Source organism: Tenrec ecaudatus, chromosome 11 (assembly GCF_050624435.1).
Source record: "Tenrec ecaudatus isolate mTenEca1 chromosome 11, mTenEca1.hap1, whole genome shotgun sequence".
Classification (NCBI taxonomy): domain Eukaryota; kingdom Metazoa; phylum Chordata; class Mammalia; order Afrosoricida; family Tenrecidae; genus Tenrec; species Tenrec ecaudatus.
In genome coordinates this window covers 737,863-743,952 of record NC_134540.1, presented here as the reverse complement: position 1 = coordinate 743,952, position 6,090 = coordinate 737,863, and positions in this window count along the sequence as shown.

Below are 6,090 nucleotides of genomic sequence, written 5' to 3'. Positions count from 1 at the left end.
CGCTGTATTGTCCTGCAGTATCCAGTGCCAGGCACCCTGAGCCACAATGGCCCACCAGTGTCAGCAAACCCACTGTGCCAATCCTGTAGGATGAGTCAACCTGCCCAGTGGGGTCTGGGTAGCCGTCTTCATGGAAGTAGCAGCCTTCTCTCCCCCGTGGAGGAACTGGTGAGTTCCAACCTCTGACCTTTAGCAGAGGAGTCCTGCAGAGTAACCTTATGAGATCCCTGGGGCCCCGATCGCAATGACCAACACATAACCCCACACACACACTCCCAAGGGAGACGAAACAGAAAACATGGGGGGAGGGAGACAGCGGTTGGTGTAAGATATGAAAATAATTTGAAATTATCAAGGGGCCACCAGGGTGGGAGAGCAAAAAGAGCTGATACCAAGGGCTTAGAAAACGATGGCAACATAAGTACAAATATGCTTGATACATGGATTGTTATAAGAGCTGTAAGAGCCCCCAATAAAAACGAACTTTTAATAAAATTATTTTTTTTAAAAAGGAGAAGAGAGACAGTGCTCCTTAGAGGTAAGGATGGCAAAACTTCGTCTTACAAACTTTGGACGTGTTGTCAGGAGAGACCAGTCCCTGAAGGAGGACATCCTGTTTAGTAAAGTGGGGTGGGGGCTGGGAAAGAGTGAGGTGCACACACTGTGGCTGCATCTGTGGACCAGGGCTTGGGGACTTTGGTGCGGGTGGATGGCGCATGTGCTTTTATAAGTACAGAACGAGCTTGAGTGCCGTTACAAAGTTCACCTCGTTGCAGACAGACAGACACGGGCTATGGATGGTGAACTGCTGTGACCATGTTCCCACCTCCAGCCATGATTTGGGGGGAAGTGTGGGAGCCAGTGGGCTTTCCATGCAGCCACCCGCCCCCACTGAGCCCTGCCTGGCTTATGATTCTGAGTTTTATGGGTTTTTAAAATAGCTTTATTCGCACATAATCCACCTATTCTACAACTCAATTGTTCAATCGTATCAAGAATAGTTGTATAATCATCATCATAATCCGTTTTAGAACATTTCTTTACTCTTGGAGTCACTTTTGTTTGCTCCCCATTCCCCTACCCCCCACCCCAAGAAATAAAAAAATTGCTAATCCAGTGACTGTCTGTAGATTCCCCCACCCTGGATGTCACATAAACACCACCACCACCCCCCAAAAAACCAACAGGATTAACAACGTAGAACAGAGAAAAACCTCAATCGAAGAGAAAGTAGAAAACCCAAACAAATGTGAAACAGGTTGAGATCGAATGAAAGGTGTCAGATTTTGACTTGGCCACATCTGCCGTGACCCACTTCCCATCGCATCCACGTGCTAACAGGCTGCTCACACCCTGGTCTGTACTAAGAGGGGATTCCCCAGAGGCTTGATCCATGTGGATTCCATCTCCGTTTGTTTTTTTTTAAAACTGGAATCACTTTTATTTTATTGTTTTTTAAAAAATTTATTAAGTGGGAGTTAAAAATGTATTATTAAGTGGGAGTTAATACACATATCCTTCCATAGTTCAACCATGTCAAGCAGTATTGCATAATTAATACCACAATCAGTTCCCAAACATTATTTACCTTCCTAGACACCTCAATATCATTTCCCTTTACCCCCCACCACCTCTGTATACCCCCCAACACCCCAAAAATCCTTATTGTCCTTGCTGTCATTATAGGTTCATCAATCCTGGACTTCATATAACAAAAACCAGAAAAACAGATAACACAACTTCAAGGGGGTGACCCCCAATGACATAACACCTATGAGATAAACCCTAGTATGAACAAACAAATAAACAAAAATGCAGAAGATGTTGAAAATCAGATCAGGTCTAACGTGCATCAGAGAGGAGATCAACTGACAAAGTTTGAACTGTTCACCACAGCCTTATCCCTTTGATCTTCTATCCTCATCTCTCCAACGCACTGTGAAACAACTTGCAGATGGTCTGATAAGATACCACGTTTTAACCTACCTACCGTGGTCGGCACTGCCATGCTCCCTGTCTGATAACAAGGCTACTACCCCCCTCCCTCGAGGGTCACAGGGCACTGACTCACCAGAGGCTTCATCTGCCTGTTGTCCTTACCTGTGAATGGATCTGGGGTTTCCACTGCCATCCAGAGTCTTCTGCAAATCAGGTATTCATAATGTAAGCCCTGACACAATTCCCTCCTTTGGATTTTGATTTTACTATTTACAATCCTTGGGTCACACAGGCAGTTGTGTTTCTTCTATGTGGACTTAGTTGACACCTCACTTAAAATTGCTGCTTGTTTGAAGGCAAGTCTTTCAGATCCAGATGCTCTTCTTTCTGATAGCCAGGTACCATCTAGTTTCTTTACCACACTTTGCTATGGTACCCTTGTCTTCAGGGATCTCTTAATGAGGGCAAGTATTGAGCAGGGCCTAACAGCGGTTCTCAAGTGTGGGTCATGACCCCTTTGGAGGCCAATGACCCTTTCACAGGAGTCACCTAATATCATCAGAAAACACATATTTCCGATGGTCTTTGTACAGAGACACTGCTCCTCTATCCATCTCCAGGTGGATCGCAGATACGCACATGCAGATACGCCCACCTATGAGTACCCAGAGTGATGACATCATCTCGCCAACCCCATAACATACACCCCATACAAATGCAGGTGTATGTGATAGGGTTGGTGCCATAATGTACTTATGTGGACCAGTCACACGTGTGTAAAGAGCAGCTACTGTGTAGAAACCAGCTTCTCTGTTAAAAGCAGCTACTGTGTTGAAAGCAGCAGTATTGGAGGTAAGACGCACTTTATGAATTATAATTACTGGGTAAATGTAAAATCATGTATTATAAAATAAGCAACTACTACTATATTTATATTAGCTGTACCATGGGAACGTAATCTGGATGCTGATCGGTCTTTTTAAATCCAGCTGAGGTTGATGTGAATGCTGCCACCTTGTGAGAGTAACAAGTATGTAAAAGTAACAACACAAAATGGTAAATCATAGGAAACTTTAATGAACTGTCTTGACTGAACTATGCCATGTATCATCTTTTTCTATTATTAAAGCTATTATTATACATTGTTTTCATTAGCAAACATCCCATGACAATGGATCGTGTAGAGAAGACCGTTAAGAAAATAAAATATAGTGAGGATGTTTTGCAGTATGGTTTTACCTCATTATAGCAGGAAAAAAATAATAATAATAAATAATTATGTGTTATTTGTTGTGAAGTTCTATCAGCTGAATCTATGAAGCCGAACAAACTAAAATGCCATTTTGATAGCAAGCATTCGAGCTTGGCCAGCAGGGATACTAACTATTTTAGAAGCAAAGCTGATGGACTCCAGAAAGCCAGACTTGACACTGGTGGCAAGTACCACCAACAAAACGTGGCAGCCGTTGAAGCTTCTATTTGGTGGCACTCAGAATCCCAGTTATGAAACCTAAGGATTTACTGCTGCCAGCGGCCAAAGACATTGTTCGAGTTATGATCAGAGACAAATCTGTTACGAAATTGAGTGCAATTTCCTTAGCTAACAACACTGTCAGCAGAAGAATAGATGACATGTCTACTGATATTCTTGATCAGATAATCCAGGAAATTAAATCTGTTCTTCTTCCAATATTTAGCATCCAGCTTGGTGAATCTACAGACGTTGCAAACTGTCCACAGTTCCTGGTTTACATGAGGTATATTAATGATGGCGACTTTAAAGGTGAGTTCCTTTTTTGCAAATCTCTTGAAACGACAACTACTGCACGTGATGTAGATGACACAGCTGGCTCATCTCTGAAAGAGCATAAGATCTCGGGAAAAGGTGTGGTGTTTGCACAGATGGTGCTCCAGCTATGCTAGGATGTCGATCTGGATTTCAACGTTTGCTACTGAATGAGTCACCAAAAGTCATCAGAACTCACTGTATGATTAATTGGCAAATATTAGCCACGAAGACACTGCTACAGGAGTTACAAGAAGTGATGAAAAGCATCATGAGTTCTGTCAATTTTGTAAAAGCAAGCACTTGAAACAGTCACCTGTCTTCACAACTGTGCAACGAGGTGGATGCACCAAATAATGCTCTGCTATTTCACACTGAAGTGAGATGGTTGAGAAGAAAAGTTTTAAAATGTGTTTTTGAACTTAGTGATGAATTGAAGATGTTTTTTAATTAGAAAGCAAGACCGCAGTTCGAAGCACTTTTCAGCAATACAAGTGAACTGCAGAAAATAGCTTACTTGGTTGACATCTTTGCCATCTTGAATGAGTTCAATTTATCACTGCAGGGACCAAATGCAACATGCCTCCCTTTGTCTGAAAAGATCCAAACATTCCCAGCTCTGGCGCGCACACACACACACACACACACACACACACACAAAATCGGATGAAAATAAAATTTACATGTTGCCCACCTTATCTGCTTTCTTTGAGGACCATGACATTGAACCAGACAAAAGGATTACAGTGGTAATTTCTGTGAAAGAGCACTTGCACATGGCTTGCCGACGAAATTTCAACGTACTTTCCAAATCTACCTGACACCTCTTTTGCACCTGCCAGAAGCCCATTCACAGTCAAAGTTGAAGATGTTCCTGAGACAGCACAAGAGGAGTTCATTGAACTTATTAACAGTGATGCAGCGAGAACTGATTTCTCTACAATGCCAGTTAGAAAATTCTGGATCCAGTGTTTGCAGTCATATCCTGTTCTGTCTGAGACTGTGTTGCACCTTATTCTTCCATTTCCAACAACATATCTTTGTGACACGGGGTTTTCCAGCTTGTTGGCTATCAAGTCTAAATACGGAAGGAGACTTGTTGTGGAAGATGATCTGTGTTGTGCTCAAAGACTGCTCTAAAAAGTTCTGATCTGGTGAGAAAAAAGCTATCTCAACCTTAGCACTGGCTTTGGGTTTTACGCAGATTGTTGCAAAATGTAGCAACGCAGTTCACTGTGGTTCTGTGAAGACTGTTACCCATGCTACACCATGCTTCAAGACAAAATTTCATTTATTTGTTATTAGAAATACATAGTTTACAATATATAATTACATACTGTTTTGTGATTAATCACTATGCTTTCATTATGTTCAATTAGTAACAATGAAAATACATCCTCCGAATCAGATATTTACATTACAATTCATAACAGTAGCAAAATTACAATTATGAAGGAGCAATGAAAATCATGCTATGGTTGGGGATCAGCACCACATGAGGAACTGTATTAAAAGGTCACGGCATTAGGGAGGCTGAGAACCAAGGGCCCAACACAACCCCTTCCAAGCGGCCAGCGGTGGCGTGGCTACGGGCCTTGCCCAAAGGCCCAGGCTTGCGTGCAGCACGCTGAGTTCAGCACAGAGGTCTGAGGGCCCTGGTAACGTCGGAGTTTGTACTTTTCCACGGGCAGCACATGTGGGCTAAGTTTGCTTCCCACCCGCCCCATCCCTAGCAAGGCGTTTCTGGGTAAGGACCCCATGCTCAGGTTTTCGTGGAAACATGTATAACTGTGGGCAAGGTGCTTCTGCTGAAAAATGAAGACACTGGACGGTTGAAGCTGACCCAGGCACTGGACTGGACTGGGTGGCCTCCAAGTTGGACGCCCTGCCCCTTGGTCCTCACACCCCGTCCTGCTGTGCTGGGGACTCAGTGGGAGCCCCTCTGGGGTTCCTCGCAGATGTCATAAGCTGGGGTTTAACACAGCATAGTAGTGCCCACTTGTCTTCTCACACAGACGTGCACACACGCACACACCCTTTCATACATGCACTCACACACTCACATAAACATGCACACGTTCATGCACACAGTTATACACACACATTCATACACTCATTCCTACACACACACTCACACAAATGCATACATTCATGCACGCAGTTACACAAACACACATTCACACACTTATACAAACAGACTCACAAACACACTTACACACACACAAACACATACAAGCACACATTCAGACATACAAATACACACACAAAAACATACACATTCATACACACACATTCACACAAACACATTCATACACACACTTAGCTAAGGTGGGCTCAGGCGGCTCTATTTCTTTCCTGAAGGTGGG